The sequence below is a fragment of the Macaca thibetana genome, chromosome 12 (assembly GCF_024542745.1).
Source record: "Macaca thibetana thibetana isolate TM-01 chromosome 12, ASM2454274v1, whole genome shotgun sequence".
NCBI lineage: Eukaryota > Metazoa > Chordata > Mammalia > Primates > Cercopithecidae > Macaca > Macaca thibetana.
The window spans coordinates 66275880-66300801 of record NC_065589.1 but is presented as its reverse complement, the minus strand read 5'-3'; the positions used below and the strand labels follow the sequence as shown (position 1 = coordinate 66300801).

At 40.3% G+C, this 24922-nt stretch overlaps 1 pseudogene across 1 annotated transcript; it reads right to left on the bottom strand.

Moving 5' to 3' along the window:
* Positions 1-15281: 15281 nt before the first annotated feature.
* LOC126932273 (uncharacterized) lies at positions 15282-23859 on the bottom strand (annotated as a pseudogene). The gene is made up of 3 exons (XR_007718158.1): positions 23175-23859; positions 19048-19448; positions 15282-16129 (listed from the first exon to the last, which is right to left on the bottom strand). The product of XR_007718158.1 is annotated as an uncharacterized LOC126932273 (transcript).
* Between the last annotated feature and the right edge of the window lie 1063 nt (positions 23860-24922).

Below are 24922 nucleotides of genomic sequence, written 5' to 3'. Positions count from 1 at the left end.
TGCAGTATGGAAGGAGAAATGAAAAACTAGGGGACAGCCACAAGAAGAATAGAAATGAATTATCTCTCTTCTCTATTTTTTAAACAATTAATGACAGTAGAACACTTGGTAGGAAAATACTGGTGGACCTACCGAGTTAAGCTAGAAACAGAACAAGGAGATTTGAGAGTCTAAAGGCTGGGATATAAGCAGATCCAACCTCCTATTTTTCAAGCAAGAAAACATGATATTATTTATGCTACTTCTCATTTTCAAATCCCCTATCACAGTGTGATTTGGCTCATTTTCTTTCCCTTTTTCTCTTGAAGCAATCATAAAAATTAAGTCTAAAACGAATGCAATTCTTCAGATGGCAGGTTTGGTTGCCCTTTAAGATGCCTAATTTACAAAGCTGCCTTTAATGTGTGCCATCTTACAGCCGGGGAAATGAGCCACTACCATGGAAGTCAGGTTTGTTAGCTTTTTTGCCTGAATCCCCTCCATGTTTCTCCCAGCCTCAGTGAGCACAGTTTCTTTTCATCCTAAGGTGGAGGGGGATAATATGAAAACCTTAATCCAATAGTGAAACTTTCCAGTTGTGAAGCACTTTGAAATACAAACTAATTAATAAACACAACTCTCTTCCAAAGCAGTAAGGATTGCCATTCTCATTTTTCACAGTTGAGAAAGCTGCAGTTAAAATAGTTTGCCCCAGGCTGCGTACCTCGTCTGTGGAAAAACTTTGAGGCACCAGCCCTGTATTCTCTCAGGATGGCATGTTGCCTCTCTAGAGAGTAATTGGCTTTTATGCGGGTTATAGCTAACAGTGATTTCCTCAATGACTCCACAGTGCCCCTGGCACCAGCTATGCAATTAGTAATGCTCTTGTCACAAACTGTGAGTGACCCATTAAAGAAAATAAAGAAAAAGGAACTCACTGGATGGCCCTATCTCTCACAAACACTTCTGCAGATTGAAGAAATACTTTCGCAATTGTAAGTCCTGTGCTAAACTGAGAATCAGAAAAATGAAAAGTATTTGTTCATATCCTAATGGTACTCAGACCTCAGGGCCGAAATTATTACTGCCATTTCACAGGTAGAGAAATTAAGAACCAGAGATCATTGCTCCCAGTGGGAAATCATTACAAGTCTCTCATCTCAATGCTATCGTTTTGTCTTATCTCACTAAAAGAAATACGCTTGTATACAACAGCACTGCAGCTATTTCAGTCAGAAAAAAATTATCACAGGTGACATTATGTGTGAGAGTTTGCCTTGACCGCATCTTTTATGACGGAATAAATGGTTCTGAGTTGCATCATAGATGCATAATCACAAACTGGCCCCAGTGATGGTGGAATCTGTAGCCAATCTGGGAAGCCCAAAATGCTTTTACTATACCCACAGTTAAAACATTTGTATTTACAATACTGTATTATAGCTTGCTTGTGAAGTACAGGGCCTGTCATAAACACTATTGGCTGTCAAATATAAGACAAATGCCTAGGACACAGATCTTTATAGCATCTTTGTTATTCCTTCTTGAAGCATATGCTGTTTATGTAAGTGAGGGATTAGTTATCGTGAATAAATCCAGCCAGAACACTCTGGGTTCATTTTCATTTGTGACCATGGTGGGATTTAATATTGATGTTATAAAACTGGACCCCTCAATATAAGAGCCACTAGACACATCTGACTATTGACCACTGCAATATGATGGTACAAACTGAAACATAAACATGTAAAATACACACCAGATTTTGAAGACTTCATATAAAAACAAAATTGCAAAATAGCTCATTACTTTTATATTGATTCCACATTGAAATGATAATATTTTGGAAATACTGGGTGAAACATAATAGATTATTAAAATGAATTTCACCTTTTTTTGTGTAATTGTGTAACGTGATTATGTAGCTAATAGAACATTTAAAATTCTATTCGTGAATCACATATTTCTACTGGAAAGTGCTATTAGAGAATTGTCTCCTTTCAAGAGCTTCCTAAATTGAAAGCTTACTCAATCATTCAGTCCGCCAGACCACCAGCAACAGCTTCCTGCCAAATGCACAGTGTATTAGGCCGTTTGCATTGCTATGAAAAAATACCTGAGGCTGGGTAATTTATAAACAAAAGGGCTTTAATTGGCTCATGTTTCTGCAGGCTGTACAAGCATGGCACCAGCATCTGCTAGGCTTCGGTGAGGGCCTCAGGAAGCTTCCAATCATGGTAGAAGGAGAAGTGGGAGCAGGCACGTCACATGGTGAGAGCTAGAGCAAGAAGGAGACGGGGAGGTCTTAGACTTTTAAACAACCAGATGTCTCACGAACTAACTGGGTGGGAACTCACTTCTCCTCAAGGGGATGACGCAAAACCATTCATGAGTGATCCACCTCCATGGTCCAGTCACCCCCAACACTGGGAATCAATATCAACATGAGATTTGGAGGGAACAAACATCCAAACTGTATCCCATAGGAAGAGAATATTCAGAGAAGAGAATGCTTCCTGGCTTTAAAACCTGTCTTAATTATTTTATTTTCTAATATTGGAAAATACACTGTAAAGTATTTTTCTTTTATTTCTCCCTCGACTAACTCCTACATGTCCTTCAAGACAGCTCCACATCACTGCCACTTGGAAGCCATCCCTCATTACCACATCCCTCTGTTCCTGGCCGTCTGGTGCCATGAAGCTGGCTGGGTTAGGTGGGTTCTGTGCTACTCTAGCCGTATTATAATCTGGTTTCATTATAATCTACTTGTCTCTTAAACTCATTTCCTATAAATTCCTATGGTAAGAGTCTCTGTCTTTCATTTTTATATTTCCCTTATGTAGCACAGTACCTGGAAACATTTCACAAACAATCATTTGTTGAATGACTGCTTAACTGAAGAACAAATAAATAAAAATAATTATTGGCTGGGCATGATGACTTATGCCTATAATCCCAGCAATTTGGGAGGCCAAGGTGAAAGGATCACTTAAGACCAGAAGTTCAAGACCAGCCTGTGCAACATAGCGAGAGCCCATCTCTACAAAAAACAAACAAATAAAAGCTAAAAGAAATAGCTGGGTATAGTGATGCATGCCTGTAGTCCCAGTTACTCTGGAAGCTGAGGCAGAAGGATGGCTTGAGCCTAGGAGTTTGAGGCTGTAGTGAGCTATGATCATGCCACTGCACTCCAGCCTGGTTGACAGAGCAAGCCTCTGTCTCTAAAAATAATAATAATATTGCTTTAGTTGACATTGTTATTTCAGAATTATAAATTACAGTAGTTTCCTTTTTTTTTTTTTTTGAGACAGGGTCTCACTCTGTCATCTGGGCTGCAGTGCAGTGGAATGCTCACGGCTCACTGCAGCCTCGACCTCCAGGGCTTAGTTGATCGTCCCACCTCAGCCTCCCAGGTAGCTGGGACTAGCAGGCGTGTGCCACCACAACCAGCTAATTTTTTGTTTTTTTTTATTTTTTGTAGAGATAGTGTTTCATCATGTTGCCCAGGTTGGTCTTGAACTCCTATTCTCAAGTGATCTTCTCACCTGGCCTCCCAAAATACATTTATGAGAATCAACTAACGTAACTTTTGTATAGTGTCAATTAAATGGAAACTTACTGGCCAGCCTCTGCAACATTTCAAAATGTATTTGAAAGAAAATCCTTCATCATTTTATTAAACCACAATTCTTTGTAATTACGCTCCCTCAACTCAGGAATGCTGTGAAAATGATATTGATGACTACAAATTGCTATGTGAAAATTATAAAGTAAAAATGTATTTGTATTTGTATATCACAAATAAACTAAACTGATGGTAGAGAGGTTACTGGTGATACATATGAAGCATTTTCTGGGAATTGAGAAGGTGCCTATTATAAAATTAATGCGTTTGAGGTGTCATATAATTTACTGACCAAACCCAGACACTTTGAGAGTTAATGGCAGTGCTATAATATTTATTCAGGGACAAAAAGCATAAATGGGACTGTCAGGAACAAATCAGGACATATGGGCACCCTCGTTCTATTAAATGAGAACCGTTTCTTAGGCAAGTAACCCATAGTATAGAAGTAATGGATGGGCTGTCCTCACAGGTTGATAGGAAGAAAGGGATGTTCATTCTTAATGGGAGTCCCACGAGTTAGAACCAGCAGTTACAAGATTCTATCTTCTCTACTGGCCACTCTGTCTCGGGTGGATGAAACCTTTCAGCAGTCCCCTTCCGGATGGAGCAACTGATGAGCCCTGTGAATGGAAGTTCTATCACTTTGCCCATCAGCTCACAAACTCAGAAAACTGCTGGGATGGATCTGTTCTGTCAGGTGTGGGGAGAGTCCTTCCTTGATCAGTGCTTAATGAGCCAACTCTGCCATCTTCCTTTCTGTGCCCTCCATCAGAGAGGCTGGAAAGAGGGAGGAGCTATAGAGCTACAGCTTACTAAGGCCACTAGCCTCTGTCATTGTTCTGTTTGTTCCTCCTTGCCTTGGGGAAAAACTCAAAACTATATCATCCTGATAAGAGCTTTCTATTAAAACCAGTGCACACATTATTATTATCTCTTGAGAGATGAAGAAATGGAGGCTCAGAGACATTAAGAGATTTGCCCAGAGAGAGTATTGTGGTGGAGACTTCCGAGGCCCAGGCTGAGGCATTTTCCATCGTAACACAGTGCTATATGGAAACACCTCAAGAAGACTGCATTGCCTTAATTTAATTTACAATATAAGCTTGAGTTTTTCCAAAGAAATCAAATGTGATGTTCATGCTTTGTTTTCTACAGCGGTGGTTACCCTGTACCATTCCGTAGGCTTGCTGTCCTTGGGCAAATGTGATGCTGCACACCTAATAATCACAGCCAGTCTAGCGGAGGCCCATGCTGCCCGAGAGCTCCATGGATGCCGACCAGCATTATTTAAGTTTTCATTCAAAATCTCCTTTAGGGTGACTTCTGTGCACCTGAAGTGCCCATTCAAGAAGATCAACAAATGGCTGAAGACAGATTTTTCAGCCAGAGGAAAGAATTATTACCTTACCATCAGTCTAATGAAAACAGAGGTGAAATACCAACCTGCAGTAGATAAACAACATACCGAGCCATCCATCACATTCAGCCGCACTGAGCAGAACACCCTAACCGATTTCGCCTGACTTTCCTGCGCCTCTCGCAGACAGGCATTCACAATATCAGAGAGCAGGGACCTTTTCCGGCAAGTTTTCATCAGAATAAAAACCTGATCAGGAATCCTTGAAGCCATTCCGTCTCCCAGTCTAAATTCCCCTTTCTCTCGAGCTATCAACAGCAATAGCTTATTAAAGACTTGCTTCTCACTTGCAAGCTCTGCCAAGCTGGCGTTCCCTTCCAGGAGCTGGTTTCCATTATTGGATCTACACAGCAGCTCCAATGACAACTCTCTTTTTCAGAACCATCTAGTTGATAATTAGCATATCCATTTATTCAGCAGAAATACCTGCCCACTACTAGGCACTCTGGGTGTAGAGATACAAGGCCCCTGTCTTCCAGAAGCTGAAAGTCAAAGGAAAAAGGCATCTTGCCTATCTATAGACCTTTTCTTTCATTTTTCACATATATCATCACTTATTTTGCCTTAGCAATGGTGAATCAAAGACAGCAATGCACATTTTGTTAACAATGGCCTGTTGAGGAAAATGTTTGAAGGACTCTAACACATTATAAATTGTGCTAATGTCTGTTGATCTTTAAAATAAGGTTTCATAATAGAAACAACAAGACTATGAAATAGATTTGTGGAATGCTTATGATGTGAAAGGCACTAATCATATTTTGTTTAATACTTATGGAAATCCCACAAGCTCATAGTATACCCAAAACACAAATGAAGAAATGGAGCCCAGCCTGAGAGTATACATCTAGTGAGTAGCAAAGCCACTATTTGGACCCAGGTATTTTTCAGGGTATTCAGAGATGGTCGTACTGCATCTGGTTAATTCACAAGAAACTAATAAGTAAAAATTTTGACTATCCATAGTGGAGGATATCCCTTTCTGGGGTCCAGAATACCTTGCTCCTATCCATAGAACACCTTCCTCGTATCACATTTTTATTCAGAAATCTGCAAAGGGTGAGCGAATAGTATCAGAGGATGTTCCATACAGACTATGGTAAGGACAGATGAGATGACACTTCAAGCCATACACACACATGTACACACACACAAACACACACGTGTACACGGACAGGATCTCTGGTGAGTGGAGTGATTCCCCCTTTCACCTCCATCGCCATCTCTCTAGGACAATTCTACACAAGTCACAAAACTCTGCCTCTATGATTACTTATTTTGTGTTCCAGTGCAGATCATCCAAGGTGAGCTTTTTTCCTTAGCTTGGGACAGGCATATTCCCAGAGTAAGTATGCTTTGTAAATTAGCTCCTTAGTACACTAATGAGTATGACTTTTTTTAAAAAGCAAGAGGTCGTGTGATAGAGTTCTATGGTTTAAAACACGTTTAAGAAATGCAAATGTAAACAAAGTGAAATCGGCATTGTGACTATGGAAGATTGTCCCAAACAGATTTGAGAAGCACTGTAGGACTCATGCTCCTTAGGACACTGGGCTGTACTATCTCTTCTGAAATCACATTTTGCAAAAGGTAAAGAAACATTCTGTCTCCTTCAATTATGCATGTATTTAAGTAACTTAATGCTTAGAGAACAACTACTTGCCCTAACTTCCAAGCTTCGGAGAGATGCCTCCATGTCACCCCCAAGAACCATCTATCACTTATTTATTTCTATTGCCTCTAACACTTACACTTAGTAGAGAAATACACTTTTAAATAATCACCGTTTTACTGGAATCGCCATGTCCAATCATATTAGCATCTCACCCATTGTGGCTGCTCCATAAAATGTCAATGATGAGTTGAGATTTCAGACTTTTCTTCTGTGGTTGTGAAACTGGGATGTAATCCAGCTGTCAGGTCAAAGACAAACTTCACCTGTACTGTTTCAGATCCATCATGAGTATGACGTGCAAAGATAAGGTTACATCCAGTCAGGTGCTGACACATAGGAAATCGAATCGACCCAAGGGCCACGTTGATGAATGCAGAGCTCTGCCAAGCAGGGCTTATCAACTGAAGGGGCTGAAGACTCCCTAAATGTGGGCAGCTCAAGATCAAACCCAGTGAACCCTTGCCCTTGGCTGTGAGGCACTCTGAGGACTCGTTTGAAGTACAACCTGAACTTCGCTGGCACTGACCCAAATGCCTACACAGGGCTTTGATCATGTAGCTCTAAGTGACACAGGATTTCAGTCCAAACTGAGGCTCACTAACAACAACAGAAGGTGGAGATTAGAGGAAAGCAAGGAAGACCCAAAACTTCAAGCATATGCCAAGGAGATAACACTGTGTTGAGAGGCAGTCAGTGCCTCAGGAACAATGCTTTGAGCTGCAGTTAATAACAGAGGCATCAACACCTCCCTCACAGATACTATCTTTTCACATTGCCCTCTTGTGTTTTGTATGTTAATATTTATTTCTCTAGTGCATTTATGCTCTCTATGCCATGTGATATGCTACGATAATCAGAGAATTTTGATACGGCTTAGATTCTGGACAAACATAATGAAGATTTGTTTTTCTTTGTTATGATGGAATTCAAACTAAGCCCTACACTGGAAAGCTGTTCTCATGATAAGTTCACTGGTTTTGGAAATAGATGTGGTATTTGTCTAGCCATAAATTCTTGTATATCTTTTTCCTTAGAAGGCTCTGTTCACGGGTTCTGTGAAGGGCTGGGAGCCAAGTGTTGAGAGAAGGAAAGCTGGTGTGCGTGATGTGTGCTGATGAAGCAAGGGTGGCGGGGGGAGCCCGTCAGCCGTGCTGAGTGACATTCCACACAGCCTCAGCAGACGTCCTGTACAGAGGGCTTTGTGGTACCCACACAAGTTATGAACTCTGGAGTCTGTAGCTATGAAGAGGTATTTCAAGAAAGAAATTCTTTCTGCATGCATCCTCTTTCTGGTGCGTCTAATACTTTCCCTGTGGATGGAAGAATTTTGTATGGTGCTAAGTATCACCTGATGAAACAGTTACTTTAGGCCGGGCGCGGTGGCTCATACCTGTAATCCCAGCACTTCCGAAGGCCAAGGTGGGCAGATCACTTGAGGTCAGGAGTTCGAGACCAGCCTGGCCAACATGGTGAAATCCTGTTTCTGCTAAGAATACAAAAATTAGCTGTGCGTGGTGGCGCATGCCCACAATCCCAGCTACTTGGGAGGCTGAGATAGGAACCACTTGAATCTGGGAAGCAGAGGTTGTAGTGAGCCAAGATGGCACCACTGTACTCCAGCCTGGGCCACAGAGTGAGACTCTTTCAAAAAAATAAAATAAAATAAAAAGAAATCGTTACTTTAATTGCTAGTTATACTAGTAGTGGACAAGAATAAGGCCTCTGAATGACTAGATGAAAACAACAGTAAGAAAACCACAATTTTCTATGTCGTCATAACTGGATAATCATTTAGGGTAAAGGAGGATTCTAAAATTTCTTTGGTAGCTGAAGTTACTTCCTTTCTTGTTCTTTCACTTCCGTGCATGAATCTCTTGCTTACTATGGTAATGTGCATAAGAATTTTCCATAAGATGTGCATAACATCTGCATTTTGCATAAGATGTGCATATGTTAAACAGGGAATCCTTTCCCCATTGCTTGTTTTTGTCAGATTTGTCAAGGATCAGATAGTTGCAGATGTGTGGCATTATTTCTGAGGCCTCTGTTCTGTTCCATAGGTCTATATATCTGTTTTGGTACCAGTTCCATGCTGTTTAGGTTGCTGTAGCCTTGCAGTATAATCTGAAGTCAGGTAGTGTGATGCCTCCAGCTTTGTTCTTTTTGCTTAGGATTGTCTTGGCTATATGGGCTCTTTTTTGGTTCCATATGAAATTTAAAGTAGTTTTTCCTAATTCTGTGAAGAAAGTCAATGGTAGATTAATGGGGATAGCATTGAATCTATAAATTACTTTGGGCAGTATGGCCATTTTCATGACATTGATTCTTCCTATCCATAAGTATGGAATGTTTTTCCATTTCTCTCTTATTTCCTTGAGCAGTGGTTTGTAGTTCTCCTTGCAGAGGTCCTTCACATCCCTTGTAAGTTGGATTCCTAGGTATTTTATTCTCTTTGTAGCAATTGTGAATGAGAGTTCACTCATGATTTGGCTGTCTATTATTGGTGTATAGGAATGCTTGTGATTTTTGCACATTGATTTTGTATCTTGAGACTTTGCTGAAATTGCTTATCAGTTTAAGGAGATTTTGGGCTGAGACGATGGGGTTTTCTAAATACACAATCATGTCCTCTGCAAATAGAGACAATCTGACTTCCTCTCTTCCTATTTGAATACCCTTTATTTCTTTCTCTTGCCTGACTGCCCTGGCCAGAACTTCCAGTACCATGTTGAATAGGAGTAGTGAGAAAGGGCATGCTTGTCTTGTGCCGGTTTTCAAAGGGAATGCTTCCAGCTTTTGCCCATTTAGTATGCTATTGGCTATGGGTTTGTCATAAATAGCTCTTATTATTTTGAGAAACATTCCATCAATACCTAGTTTATTGAGAGTTTTTAGCATGAAGGGGTGTTGAATTTTATGGAAGGCCTTTCCTGCATCTATTGAGATAATCATGTGGTTTTGGTCATTGGTTCTGTTTATGTGATGGATTATGTTAATTGATTTGCCTATGTTGAGCCAGCCTTGCATCCCAGGGATGAAGTTGACTTGATCATAGTGGATAAGCTTTTTGATGTGCTGCTGTGTGCTGTATTCGGTTTGCCAGTATTCTATTGAGGATTTTTGCATTAATGTTCATCAGGGTTACTGGCCTGAAATTTTCTTTTCTTTTTTTTTTTTTTTTTTTTTTTTGTTCTGTCTCTGTCAGGTTTTGGTATCGGGATGATGCTGGCCTCATAAAATGAGTTAGGGAGGAATCCCTCCTTTTCTATTGTTTGGAATAGTTTCAGAAGGAATGGTACCAGCTCCTCTTTGTATCTCTGGTAGAATTCAGCTGTGAATTCATCTGGTCCTGGGCTTTTTTGGTTGGCAGGCTATTAATTACTGCCTCAATTTCAGAACTTGTTACTGGTCTATTCAGGGATTTGGCTTCTTCCTGGTTTAGTCTTGGGAGGGTGTATGTGCCCAGGAATTTATCCATTTCTTTTAGATTTTCTAGTTTATTCGCATAGAGGTGTTTATAGTATTCGCTGATGGTACTTTGTATTTCTGTGGGATCAGTGGTGATATCCCCTTTATCACATTTTATTGTGTGAAAACTGGCTAGCCATATGCAGCAAACTGAAACTGGACCTCTTCCTACACCTTATAGAAAAATTAACTCAAGATGGATTAAAGACTTAAATGTAAGACCTAAAACCATAAAAACCCTAGAAGAAAACCTAGGCAATACTATTCAGGACACAGGCATGGGGAAAGACTTCATGACTAAAACACCAAAAGCAATGGGAACAAAAGCCAAAATTGACAAATGGGATCTAATTAAACTAAAGAGCTGCTGCACAGTGAAAGAAACGATCGTCAGAATGAACAGGTAACCTACAAAATGGGGGAAAATTTTTGCAATCTATCCATCTGACAAAGGGCTAATATCCAGAATATACAAAAAACTTAAACAAATTTACAAGAAAAAACAAACAACCCCATCAAAAAGTGGGCAAAGGATATGAACAGACACTCCTCAAAAGAAGACATTTATGCGGCCAAAAAACATATGGAAAAAAGCTCATCATCACTAGTCATTAGAGAAATGAAAATCCAAACCACAATGAGACACCATCTCATGCCAGTTAGAATGGTGATCATTAAAAAGTCAGGATACAACAGATGATGGAGAGGATGTGGAGAAATAGGAACATTTTTACACTGTTGGTGGGAGTGTAAATTAGTTCAACCATTGTGGAAGACAGTGTGGCAATTCCTCAAGGATCTAGATCCAGAAATACCATTTGACCCAACAATCCCATTACTGGGTATATACCCAAAGGATTATAAATCATTCTATTATAAAGACACATGCATGTGTATGTTTACTGCAGCACTGTTCACAACAGCAAAGACTTGGAACCAATCCAAATGCCCATGGATAAAGAAAATGTGGCACATATACACCATGGAATACTATGCAGCCATAAAAAAGAATGAGTGCATGTCCTTTGCAGGGACATGGATAAAGCTGGAAACCATCATTCTCAGTAAACTAACACAAGAACAGAAAACCAAACACCGCATGTTCTCACTCATAAGTGGGAGTTGAACAATGAGAACACATGGACACAGGGAAGGGAACATCACACATTGGGGCCTGTTGGGGAGTGGGGAGCTAGGGGAGGGATAGCATTAGGAGAAATACCTGATGTAGATGATGGGTTGATGGGTGCAGCAAACCATCATGGCACGTGTACACCTATTTGACAAACCTGTACATTCTGCACATGTATCCTATAACTTAAAGTATAATAATAATAGAAGATGTGCATATGATCTGCATCTTGCATAAGATTCCTGGGTAGGACTTGATTGTATTGATATCCTTTTACTTAATGAACTTTTGATAGCTGAGCTTTGTTCCATGTTGAGATACTATTATTGTTTTAAATCATTAAAACTGTCATTTAAAACAGTCTTTAAAGCAGAAAAGGACACAGCCTAGTCTGTCCATCTATTTGGATCTTCCAGTCTGAAGCACACATATTACATAGCAGCAAACAACAATCTTTCTCCAACCACCTGGTTAAGTGATGATCACTGTCCTTTCCCCCTGATTCTTTTTTTCTTTTTTTAAGGTGTGCACTTTTATTCAATTGGTCTCAAGTCAGTGTACAGATAAGCCCTGGTTGCCTCCACACCTCCACCCACTCTCAGGGAGACCAAAAGTATTCATACGTTGCAAGTTGGGAGACAAAAAAGGGGAGCCATGATGGCTGATCATTCAAAATAAAACAAAAAAGTATTAAACTGAAGATTAAAAAAAATTGTGTTACCTTATTTACATGAAAGCAATGCTATCACCTACCCTGTGTGGGACTCTGGAGAGGACTGGGCCATTCTCCTTAGAGAGAAGTGGGGTAGTTTTTGGGATGGCAAGGGTCTTCCTGTAACAATGCATCTCACGATATTTGGAATGACTATTAAAGAAGATTAATGTACAATCAAAGTCCTTAGAGACACATTGTAGAACTTTGGGGGATGCTCACTCCAACTGAGTGCTGTCACCTTTATCAGTCTAGTTTTTAAAATCCTGAGTGAATCCAAAAACAAACAAAACAAAAGCCTTGCCACTCTTATCTTGTTTTTTGTGCATAGACAGGTTTTGGCAAGAAAGGGTGTAATGCAACTAACAGTCTGCTTAGAGGCATCTGCAGTGGACAGTGGAGGGGCCGGACTCATGTTCCGGCCTGCTGAGCCACATCTGCTGGAAGGTGAACAGTGAGGCCAGGATGGAGCCTGCCCCTGATTCTGACTTCAATTCCTACCTCCCCTCTTCTTGCTCTTTCTGCCCCAGCCCAAGTGACCTGCTTAACGTGCCAGGGCAGACGGCAGGGCAGGGGCTTTGCACTTGCTGTTTCTTCAGTCTGATGGCTCCTCTCCAGCTATCTGCATGACTCGTCCTTGCTTCCTCCAGGTCTTTGTTCAAATGTCATCCTCTTAGTGAGGCCTCCCCTGGCCACTCTGTCTAAAGTTCTCCTTGCACTGGGCACTTTCTGTTCTCCTTTCTTGCTATTTCTCCCACGTATTTATTGCTACACTATAAATATACACATACTCTATTTTTTAGTTTTGGCCCATTTTAGTGTTGATCTCCCCAAGCAGAATTGAGGACAGAATTTTTGTTTGTTTGGCTCTCTGTTGCATTAGGGCACATGATGAGTATTTAATATAAATTTTTGAATGAATGAATGAATGAATGAACGAATGAACAGGGGCCAGGTTCTCTGCTGGACACAACTGATCAAGTCAAATATGGTTTCTCATTGCAAGGAGTTTATGTCTCATGAGGACGGCAGATATTTAAGTAATTAAAATAAAATGTGTCCACACATAAACCTACACACAAATGTTTATGGCAGCTTTATCCACAATTTCCCAAATTTGGAAGCAACCAAGTTTCAGCATGTGAATGGATAAATAAGCTTGAGTACATCCAGACAATGAAATATTTACTCAGTACTAAAAATAAATAGCTATCAAGCCATGAAAAGATGTGGAAGAAAGTTAAATGCATTTTACTAAGTGAAAGAAGCCAATCTAAAAAGGCTATATACTATAATAATTCCACTATATGACATTCTGGAAAAGCCAAAACCATGAAGACAGTAAAAAGACCAGTGGTTTCCAGTGCTTAGGGAGAGCGAGTGATAAATAGATGGAGCATAGAGGATTTTTTTTTAAGCAGCGGAACTACTCTTTATGATACAATAATGGTAGATATATGTCATTATACATTTGTCCAAACCCATAGACTATGAATGAATCCTGATGTAAACTATGGATTTTGAGTGATAATGATATGTTCATGCAGGTTCATGAATTGTTTAAAATGTACCACTCTGGAAGGGGATGTTGGTAGTGGGGAATATTGATAACAGGGGGAGTGGCAGGGGCATATGTGAGATCTCTGTACCTTCCCCTCAACCTTGCTGTGAATGTAAAATTACCTAAAAAATAGTCTATTAAAAATGTGCAAATAATTTGTGAGAAAATCTAAGTATCGAAGTGTCTCCAAGATTATGAGTTTGAACTTGAAAATGGCAGTGTCTATACAAAAAAAAAAAATAAGATATATATATATATATAGGCTCACTGCAGGGGTGAGAGGGAATAGCAGGGGAGCTTAGTCCGGTCTTCCTGTGGAAGTGATGTTTAAACCAACACCTGAGCTTTATGTGAGGGGCCAGAGGCAAGAGAGAATATGGCGGGTGCCAGTTCCAGGTGGCTGGAGCTGGGATGCAAGAAATGAGAAGGGTCCAGATGTTAAATAAAGCTCAAGGTGGCAGGGGGTGGGGGGTAGGCGCAAAGGTCTGGCATGAAATCTTCAGGAGACTGAGCAACAGGGAGCCATAGAGGGGTCTGAAGCAGGAACATGACATGACCAGAATAGTAGTTTAGCCAGATTTGAGAGAAGCAAGAAGAAAAGTTAAAATGAAATAGATTTCAATGTGTGCAGACTGTCAAATCTGTCCCTGGGAGAACTGATTCACTCTGGACAGACAAAAATAGTAAGCACATAGAGTACAAGTGAAATTTTCCTGGGGTGCTTATAGCTCTGGGAACACTGAGCCCATCCCTGCCTCAGCATTTCACCCACCATGTCCCCTTACCGAAAACATTCTTTTCATCCATCCACACCCACTCATCCTTCACAAATACAGTTGCAGTCTACTTCCTCTGGAGAATTCTTTCTGTCCTCATTGGTATTTCTTTCCTTTGATCTCCTAAAGCACTAAGGTGCACACCACACAATTTAGCTCTTACTGAATAATCTGATACCTTAGTACCTCAAGCAGAATGTTCTTTCCTTACTAACAAAGACTCCACACCCCACCCACCTCCTCCCTACTTACCAGGTTCTTCCAAATGTACCAAATAATTTAGGTCCAGAGTACTGAATATAACCTTGCAGTTTGCAATCTTAGACTGACTCTTCAAAGACTCACACTTTATAAATGAGAACATCTGGACATAAGTAGTTCAGCAGGAAAAGCCAGGAGAACTAGGCTTTAGAGTTATTATCTAGCTATAATTTAGTTGAGTGACCCCATGCCAAAAAAAATCAGAAGACCCTCTAAGACAGTTGAGCATTTGTGAAGAACAAAGGAAGAACATCCAAAAGGTAAGGACAAATCTTAAATATAGTAAAATATTAGGCAACTGCCCCATGAAAACACCTAGTAGAATCTGAAAAACAAACTTCAGTGAAATTTGGCCAACTGTGTAAATGACCAAAAACCTCAGTATGGTCAGTATTGAGATCCAAAATAATGGAGTAAAATATATAAAAACAGCTCTATTTCTGGAGTAAGATGTCAGAGAATTCCCTTCCTCCCTTCCTCCCTCTTCCCCTCCCTTCTTCCCTCTCCCCCCTCCCTCCTTCCCTCTCCCCCTCCCTCCTTCCCTCTCCCCCTCCCTCCCTTCCTCACTTCCTCACTTCCTCCCTTTCCTCCTTCCCTCCTCTTCCCTCTCTCCCTCCCTACCTGGTGTTGAAAATATTATCAATAGACCTATTAATTACTGCATTCATGTATTCTTACAGTGTCTTTTTATTGGCTGTCAAGGACCATTAAATGGATCAACATAAAACAGTGTGCTACCTCTTGACTCCAGTTTCAAAATCTCAGTGTGTTTCAGTAAACTATCTCTTTAGTGAGAGTGATGATGTTTGACTATAAGGCCTTGTTGAGAGTGACAACAATGAATGGGTTACACATTGCTGATCTAGATCAAGCAGTTTGTCAGATGTTACAATATGCTTATGCATTAAAGTCACACTATGCAGCAATAACCCTAAGTTTATTTTGTGTCAGTTACAGCATGATGGGGATGCCAATCACAAAGTTCTCCTTACAGGTAGGTTAGCATTTCTATTCTAGGTCCCCATATTCAAAAGAGTTCATAACTTGGTCACAAAAACTAATCATGGAATGAATCTTGGCATATGAAAGTCACTTCTCAGAAGATTAAAAAAATACAAATTAGAAAAAAGCCCCAAGTGCTTTGCCATTCTGATGTTACCCACAGGCCCCAAAATGAATCAGCAAGTCCGCAAGTCCTTTTCCCTTATTTCTTTCTTTCTCCAAGGAAATTGTGTACTTCAGGGCCCTTGGGTCAGTTTTTAAGCTGACTTGTCTGGAAAAGGTATCACCTGGAGGGAAAGAAGTTCTTTTCCAGGCTGGGCAATATAGTTGAGACCCAGTCTTTATAAAAAAATTTAAAAAGATAAATCAGCCAGGCATGGTGGCTCACACCTGCAGTTCCAGCTACTCGGGAGGTTGAGGTGGGAGGATCACTTGAGCTCAGGAATTCAAGGCTGTAGTGAACCATGATGGTGCCACCACACTCCAGCCTGGGTGATGGCACAGTGAGACCCTGTCTTAAAATAAAAAAAAAAAGGAATTAGAATTAAGTTCTTTTGTGCTACACAAAGATATTTTCCTTCAGGTGGTGATGGGAGGAGGGGAGGTTGGCTAACACTAAAGTTTCAAGTTTGAGTTCAGGGCTGTATTTCTGAATATGAACAAGATGCTATTGAAACTGTTCATTTAGATGCTCCCTCTCTTTAAACAATCTCTAAGGCCCGGCGCGGTGGCTCAACCCTGTAATCCCAGCACTTTGGGAGGCCGAGACGGGTGGATCACGAGGTCAGGAGATCAAGACCATCCTGGCTAACACAGTGAAACCCCGTCTCTACTAAAAAATACAAAAAACTAGCCGGGCTTGGTGGCGGCGCCTGTAGTCCCAGCTACTTGGGAGTCTGAGGCAGGAGAATGGTGTGAATCCGGGAGGCGGAGCTTGCAGTGAGCCGAAATCGCACCACTGCACTCCAGCCTGGGCGACAGAGCGAGACTCCGTCTCAAAAAAAAAAAAAAAAAAAAAAAAAAAAAAAAAAAAATCTCTAAAATTTTATATTATAGAAACTGAGAACAAAGATTCAATCTTGTTTTCCCTTGCAACTATAGTAATAGACATTTACTGACGGCAAACTGTTCCAGATATTTTGTGAACATTATTCCATTTAATACTAATTTTAATATTGCAGAAAGGCACCACTTACTGCCTTTGTTTTATAAATGAGGAAACTTACGCTCAGACCAGTTAAGAAACCTGCCAGGGGACATACACTGAAGCTGAAACCCAGGAAACCCAAGCCCATAATAAGTTAAATGTGTGTGTTCTATTAGTTATATACACTTTTTAGCATGACATACAAAAGGTAGGTCATGCTAAAAAGTGCCAATACCTATGTGGAAGAAAATACAGTTAAATATACACTCTAAAGGTCTTAATGTTGTTAACATGCAAGTGTCTGAATGGCAACTGCTAGGGCTTTGTGGGGCCAGGCCTAAGTAAATGCTGATATAGGCAGCCCCTTCACTTAGCCCATCCATTTTTGCCCATATTGTCTTTGGCAATTTCTGTAGTCATCTCCAATTCATTAAAAAAGTTTACTACAAGAGTTAATTGATCTTGATTGCTGGTGGGTAGCATTAACTCAAATACAGAAATGTTCTTGCTCTCCAAGACGACTCCTATTTTAGGGCCTGGCCACCGCTAGGCTAAGCTTGGTGGGTTACCCTCAAATGATGACCCGGATTCATGTAAGGTGAACTTGTCCTCAAACGGCTGCTGGCTATTAAAGTTTAATTTTGATCAGATCTTCTTCCAACATTTAGTAGTACAATTCCAACTCATTAGGTTTTCCAGATTTTTCAAAAATCACTTTTCCTTTTCATTGTTAGTAATTTTAATCGGAGAAAGAAAAAAAAATCTCAAATGCACAAAATCTTTTACCATGTTTCATCTTTTTAATAATGTATTTATTTTTATTCTAAGTCCAACAGGCAAAGACCAAGTCAATTTCAGTATTTGGCACAAAGCCTGCTGCAATATTGATGCTATAATATCAATCATGATTATAAGTTACTCTGTTATCATTATGTGAATATTATTTTATAAGCTTTAATAAGATGCTTGAGCATTTAAGTTGAATGGTTTAAAGTCTGAATTCATATTCATGCCAAATATGTAGGACATATTTTTCACAATTGTTCTTGTCCCTTGGGTCAGTAATACACTTTATAATCATCATAAAATTTCATTCTTAATTCCTTTTAATTTATCAGAAGGAAAATATGGATGGTTATTGCCCAATTAAAATACTCCTGATGCTTTTAAGGTAGATATTATTGGGGTTTTGGAGTTTCACTGAAGACAATTAAAAAAAAAGAGCAGCTGCATGGCCTCAAAGTGTTTTTAAGTGCTCCAAGTTTCCAGAGATACCCAGCTGTTCAGCAGTTCCCTGTCCCCTGTGTCCTGTTCTCGTATCATCTGTGATGTAATCAAGGAAAGACTGGAATGTTTTTCCCACATGAAGGGTGCAGGAGCATGTGACTAGAGATAGAATTTTCACTTGGTACCTAGAGAATCCATTCGGATACTTATGTACACTTGGCTTACAGTTGCCAAGAGCAGGACCTAGGAAGAAGGTCACCAAAAAACCTGAGATAAACGCATGAATTGGAGTCTGCCTCCTTGGCTAGACATAGTACCACTTGCTTCGTGAGAGACACAAGAGGTGTGCTCTTGGAATGGGTGCTTTTTGAAGGTGTTTGCTAAGGGCATTTTCTGTAGACGATTCACATGATACTGACTAGAAAGCAAACTGGTAGGTGCCCATACACAACCCAGTAGAGCAGACTCTGTTACAAAAGCTACAGTTTCTTCCAGAGAAATTAAATGAATCAAAGTGATTAATATTTATAAAATAAAACATATAGTCAGAAAAACTGCATTTCAGTTCATATGAAAAAATTACAAACAGAATTCAGTCTGACCCTTCTTCATTTGATGCACTTGATTTCTACTTTGCTCTCGATTTCATCAAGATCTTAAGCCATAACTGTATTGAAACCTATTTTTATTTTCTTCCCCACACTTATCAGAATATTGTAATTTTATATACACGTGTTCAGTTATCTGAAAAGAAAGTCCCCAAAGTTCATAAACTTCTAAATGTTTACTTAATATTAAGATGAAAGCACTCTTAAGGAAGGATACTATGAAGATGCCTTAAGATTGTTGGCAAGTCCAGGGTTTCAAACAATTGGTGTTCTTCTCCAAAAAGAGGAGAGTCTTTGCAGTGGGAGCATAAGGATTAGTTGGTGGATGTGGTAAAGGCAGACAAGTTGATTGAAATATATGCAAATAGCTTTCATTTGGAGGTGTGTTATAGTTTACAAAGAGCTTTGGCATGCACATGTTGTATCATTTGGTAAATATTAGCATACCCACCATTCCTAGAAGCAGTTCAGTTGTCTTCTAACACACTGCTCATTTGTGAATGTTTTCTTTTTGAACAGGCAAATTTTCACTGGAAATATTGAACTGCAGGATCAATATCACATATTATAAGGGGTGATAAAGTCATATGCATTCTTAAGTAAAAATAACACCACATTCTTAAAAGAACATTTGTTTGTTTATTACTTAAACGGGTTTCAGCCACTAGCGTACATTTGGCACCAGTTGCTGTGTTTTGCTCTAGCCCGAGACTCTAATGCCTGAGCACTAGTTACTCTGGTTCTAAAAAGCTATGAATTTTGATATATGGCTCTACATTATGAAAGCTTACCTCTTTATGGCTTCAACCAGAGGAGTGTATGGCTCCGGGCTTTTCTTTTAGGCTCTTTGACCTAGAGAAATGAAGCTTGGTACAGGGGATCTGCAGGCACTAACTTGTAGAGGAGAGTGCCAGACCTGCAGGCAGCATGCATTCAGTGAGCTGGGAAACTCTAGTTAGGGAACATGGAGTCACTAAGTCTTTCAAAGTAGGAAAGGAGCCCCAACTGTTAAGGCAGCTAGCCAAGCAGGTGACAAACTGTTGTACTTCAAAGACAGGAAATCCCTTTAAACGTTAAATTGTAAGGACACAAAATGACCTACATTCAGGAAAACAGGGAGTCAGTAATTCCACATCAGGCTTGTTCCAGTTTATTGAAGCGTGTCTGCTGGATATTAACTGGTCCTAAGGATCCTACTCTAAGTAGATGGCAGCCTTTTCCACCGGAAACCCACATTTTCAACATCTTATTTTTTAAAAGTCATTCAAGTTCACATCAGATTGAAGTTACTATGTAAGTACTCTCTCTGGGACAGTTTTCAACCTTAAAATTAGTCTAGTTTAAAATTACAGTTACTCAGAATGTTTAAGAAATCTATGCACATGTTTAAAAAAGCTTCTGAACATCAAAACTAAGAGAAGGCATCAGTATACAGTGCAGTCTTAGAAAACAACTGATGGATTGCTTAAAATTGGAAAGACAGCCTAGAAGTGCCCCAGTATCAAGGCATAGGAGTTTCCAGTAGCTTTTCCCAGCTCAGAAGGCAAAGTCTAGATGGATTTCCTGCCAATCCCCAAAACTACCTAGGGCTGTGGATGTAGCAGTTTGAAACATGTGTCAATACTAAATACTTGTCCAACTGGCTTGGAATAAAGGGAGGGCTGGGGGTGGGGATGGCTGAAGGGAGCAGAGAAATGGCATATGCTATTTTCTCAAGGCAGGGCCTCTGTCCCCCAGCACTTGAAGAATTACTGAACAAATGTGTAAGTGGGAAGGAAATGGATGGGTGAAAGTTAACTTCATCTCAGCACAAAAAAGTTGCCTTTCCATGCTTACATTTTCAAAATGCAAAAATCCAAAAAGCATTGATATTGGAAAATTCCTGGGAAACAGAAAAGCTTAACCATATTCCATAATTTTATTAATTTACGACTTTCCAAGCAGGGAGATCAAACTTAACTCTGCTTCCAGCTTACAAAGCAAGTCAACTTATTTTGTATGTATAGCTATAAACTGTTTGCAAGTTTCCTCAGTCAGGTACTCGGGATGAATTATGAATGGAATTAGCTAGCCTGACTTGGAATTTCCTCACTTTTACTGGTCTTTAAACAAGATTTTTATACATTCATATGTAATCGATGGAACCAACACATGAAATGGTCCTTCACATAAAACACTCTCTTTTAAAGTGATTTTGCAGTTAAGGAAACCTAAATATGAACTTCTGATGTGGAAAAGGTAGTTTTTACATGCTATTTAGAAACTGATCTGAAAAACTGATGAGCTGACCACAAGATTTCTGTCAGAAACTGAAATTAGGATTATATTTTAAAATATAATTGTAAATGCTTGCTTTCTTTCATAAAACCAATCTGCTTCTCATATTCCTAGCCTTAGTCACATTGAAAATACATAAATTTGGTATTTGGTTATTGAGTTTTGAAGTTGCAAGGCAGGATAATTTAGATATTCATAAATACAGAGCATAAGAAAATCCTTCCTGAGTGCAAAACTACCTTTAAAATCATCATCCAAAGGAGTGAATGCCACAGCTCCTGATTTAATTTTGGCTATTAGCTATTTCATACCTTAATATACATTCTTCCACATAAAACTTTGCACTGTCTTAAAACTTGCCTACAAACTGGCATGTCCAAATTGTGTGCATAAAAAAAATAAGATGAAGATCGATGCCAAGTTTTCAAGAAAGAAATGAATTTGGATTGTTTTTTACACCAACAAGACAGATGTTCAAATTTATCCCATGTATATAAAAAGATTAGTATAAAATATTTTCAATTGTTTATGCAGAAAGTAGTAGGGAACAAATTCCAATAATTTTTATCACATAGCTGATATAGCTAAATATTTGGAACATTTAAAATAAAAGTGCTAATTAAAATACATATAAAATTTTCAAAGTTTAAAAAGCAGTTGGAAAAATACTTTTACCACTTAGAATACAATTACCTGCACAGCTTAATAGTCTCATAGATTTCAGGAGTAAAATGTGTTTGGAAACGTCTTTTCCATTCCCTCAAACCTATAGTAGGCTGAGAATATAACTCTTTCTTCATAATATATTAAAAAGTATCCACCATCTTGAGAGAACTATATATTATGGTAATAATTTTTACATCTGATTATGCCATTTTTAGACTATGGAATATAGTCTCTGAATTCTTTTGGCGGGGAGGGAAATGGTGTGGAAAAAATACTTTTAAAACGTGTTTCTGTCTTCATTTAAAATGTATACATTCTCAAGTTTCTTAACAAAAAGCTTTGATCTCACTATTTTATATAGACTGCATTTACAGGCTTGGAAATCCTGTTCTCTCTATTAAACTCCTTAAACAGGATTATATTAATCTTACTTTAAAAACTACTTACAGCAAACGTGGTGCTCAAAAGAATTAAAAATAATAGTTGCAGTGTTTTCATATTTATGAAAATGTTTTTTGAAAGACAGATGAACTTTGAAATGTGAACACAGAAAAAAATAATACAAGTATAAAGTTTCCTTTCAAAACTTTTCCTTTCGAAGAAATATTTATCCTACATTTCTACATGCAAAACTTTTAAGAGTAAACTATTGAGAAAATCCTAGATAGTAAAACATTTGTTTCTGTAAGTTCATAAGCACTTGCTGTACATACTCAGAGGCAGCCCTGACCCACCGTATCCACAAATGCATCTGCAGGGGGAATGGTTCCAAGTCAGTCACTGAGTGTCATCTGTCCCTTCTCCAGGAGCAGGGACATTGAGTCACAATGAAATTTTATTATTTATATGCATTCTTTTAAATTCTGTTTTTCTTAGCGTTCAAAGCTTTGATAGTAAATGTCAAACTACACTGAAGTTGACTTGTTAGCTTTTTTAGCTAGCCTTACTGCTGTCGGCTATTTCAAATTGCAAATGACAACAAACAGGTGGTTTTTTTTTTTTTTAAATCACTAAAGAGCATCCCTTTTCATATAGCTAATATAACAAAAAAGTCTAAAACATGGGCATATAATTCCCACTGTAAATCAATTCTATTTATTTCAGGCTTACGTATTAATAGCAAGTGAATGCTTTTCAAGAGATCCTTGGCTGTTCCATTTGTCCTTGAACATTAACCTTGCCACCTCAAAACTCAATGCCTTTGCACTTAGTCTAGAAAATTAAAAATACAAGTCGTCCTCATCTTAGTAACCTGTGCAAGTTTCTACAAGTGACTGGAGGATCTACGTGGTAACTAACTTTAACTTACCTCTTCTAGGCTTTATTAACGAGTTTATCAAAAAATATTAACTTTCTGGCAAGATGTGGCTAATTCTTAAATGCAGCTTAAAACTTTGGACATCCCCCTTATAAAAATGATGCCACGAAATGTGCCACTGTCCATTTATTTCCCATTCCACTTAACGCATTCATATTGACCCTCAGGACAGCTGCGCTGGCATCATTTTGGAGCTGCAAAGCAAGACATGGTGGGTTGATGAGCTAAAAAGGACCCGTCTTTCACTGGGCCCCTTACCAACATCTCTCTCCCTAGAAGACAAATACTTTTCAGATCTCGCACCCCTCTTTACAAACCTGAGCGGGGCTTTCGGGGTAGGGGGAGGCAAGACTTTGGTGGGAGCTGCTCGTCTTCAGAAAAGCGAGGGCCGGCTGCAAAGGCGCAGGCTGGCAGTTCTGGTCATTTCCTGCCGATTTCCGATTCCCCTCGGAGCAGCTTGGAGAGGAAGTCGAACTTCTTTTCCAGGCGGAGCCTCCACGATGGGCGCGGGAGCCTCGTGCGTGGGCCGGGATCGTGGCCTGGGAGAAGCGGGAACTCGGTGCCCGCCCGCGTCCTCGCGCCTTGGCCAGGAACCGGAGACAGGCGCGTTGGGTCGGGCCCGAGGCGGGCGGCCCAGCGCGGCTGGGAGGGCCGGGAAGAGGGGTCCCCGGAGCCGCGGATACGCTGAACTTCGGGGAGGGGATGGGCAGGAGAGAGAGCACACTCCTGGAGCCGCGGCGTCCAAACCCGGACGCACTTGAACCCGCGGCGAGGCCGGTGGCCCGCGGCCTTTGGATCGCACCCGCGCCCCACGCAGAGCCGGACGCCGGCCTTGCCGGCTCCTCGGCATCCTTCGGCGGGGCGATGAGTCCCAGGGCGCTCGCTGAGGGCCACACACTGTACCCCGAGTTTAGCACCGCGGCGGGCAGGGAGCTCTGCTCCCGGACCCCGAATCTGAAAGCGGAGACCGAGGGCTGCCTGCGGCAAAGCTCCACTTATACTTCATTTTCTTCCGATTTGGAGAAAATGTCACGGGCGAGAGCGGGAAAAAAAAAAAACTTAACTGTAAATATGATTTGGAGCGGGGCGAGGGCGCGGCGTGCGCGCGGTAGCGGGCGGCGGGCGGCGCGGGCGCGGGCGCGGGCGCGGGCGCCCTTGCGGGGATTCCCGGTCTCTCAGCGCGCTCTAGTGGACACCCTGCCTTTCGCCGGCTCCCCGTGCTGGTTACAATCTGCAATATATTATTCCTTCCGAAGTATTGACAATGTGTGAGACTCCAGTAACCCCCAAGCTCTCGTCTGTAATCAGCACATTTATCCACATTTAGGGGGGAAAATCCGAATTAAATCCCCGTGACCCTGATTGGGTTACAGTGTCATTTTCCCTGGATCCTCTTTTAAATCCACTCCACACTGCTTCTCTGTCTATTACATGCTAATTTAATTTTACTGTGGAAGATATTTTCAGCATTTGCTGAGGACAGTAAATTTTGTAGTTTATGTTATTTCACTTTTTATGACTTTTTAACACTTAATAAAATTTTATTAGAGCACTTTTGTGTTTACAAGGCCACAAAACTCTTGGCAGGTTGTCAGAAGTCCTTTTTATTATGATCCTACTGATATACTGCGAGTAATGAAATAATCATGTCCAGAAATGTATCAAAGGCCAGAGGGATTATCCCACTTAATAGCTCCACAGATGCGCCCAGAAGAATGTGGACGCGCGACAGGACGGGCTGAAAGGCTGCAGGAGGAAGCAGGCAGCCCCCGCTCCTGGCTTTACCATTTCGGTTGCTTTCCTAAAAGGCTACATGCAGGGTCATGTGACTTTCCGCGGTCTCAATAAAAAAAAAAAAAAAAGAAAGAAAAAAAAGTATTCATTCTATTGCAAAATGTGCTTTTCTTTTTATTCTCCTTGTGTGGGCATTTAAGGCTGTTCTAGTGGCAGTGAGGCTGGCTGTACATATCCATGTCAGTCACCGCGCCTGGCCCCACTTTCCTCTCATTTCTAAGTGTACTTTTGTGGCATTTAAACAGCCGATGGTGACATTGGTGTTGAGCGG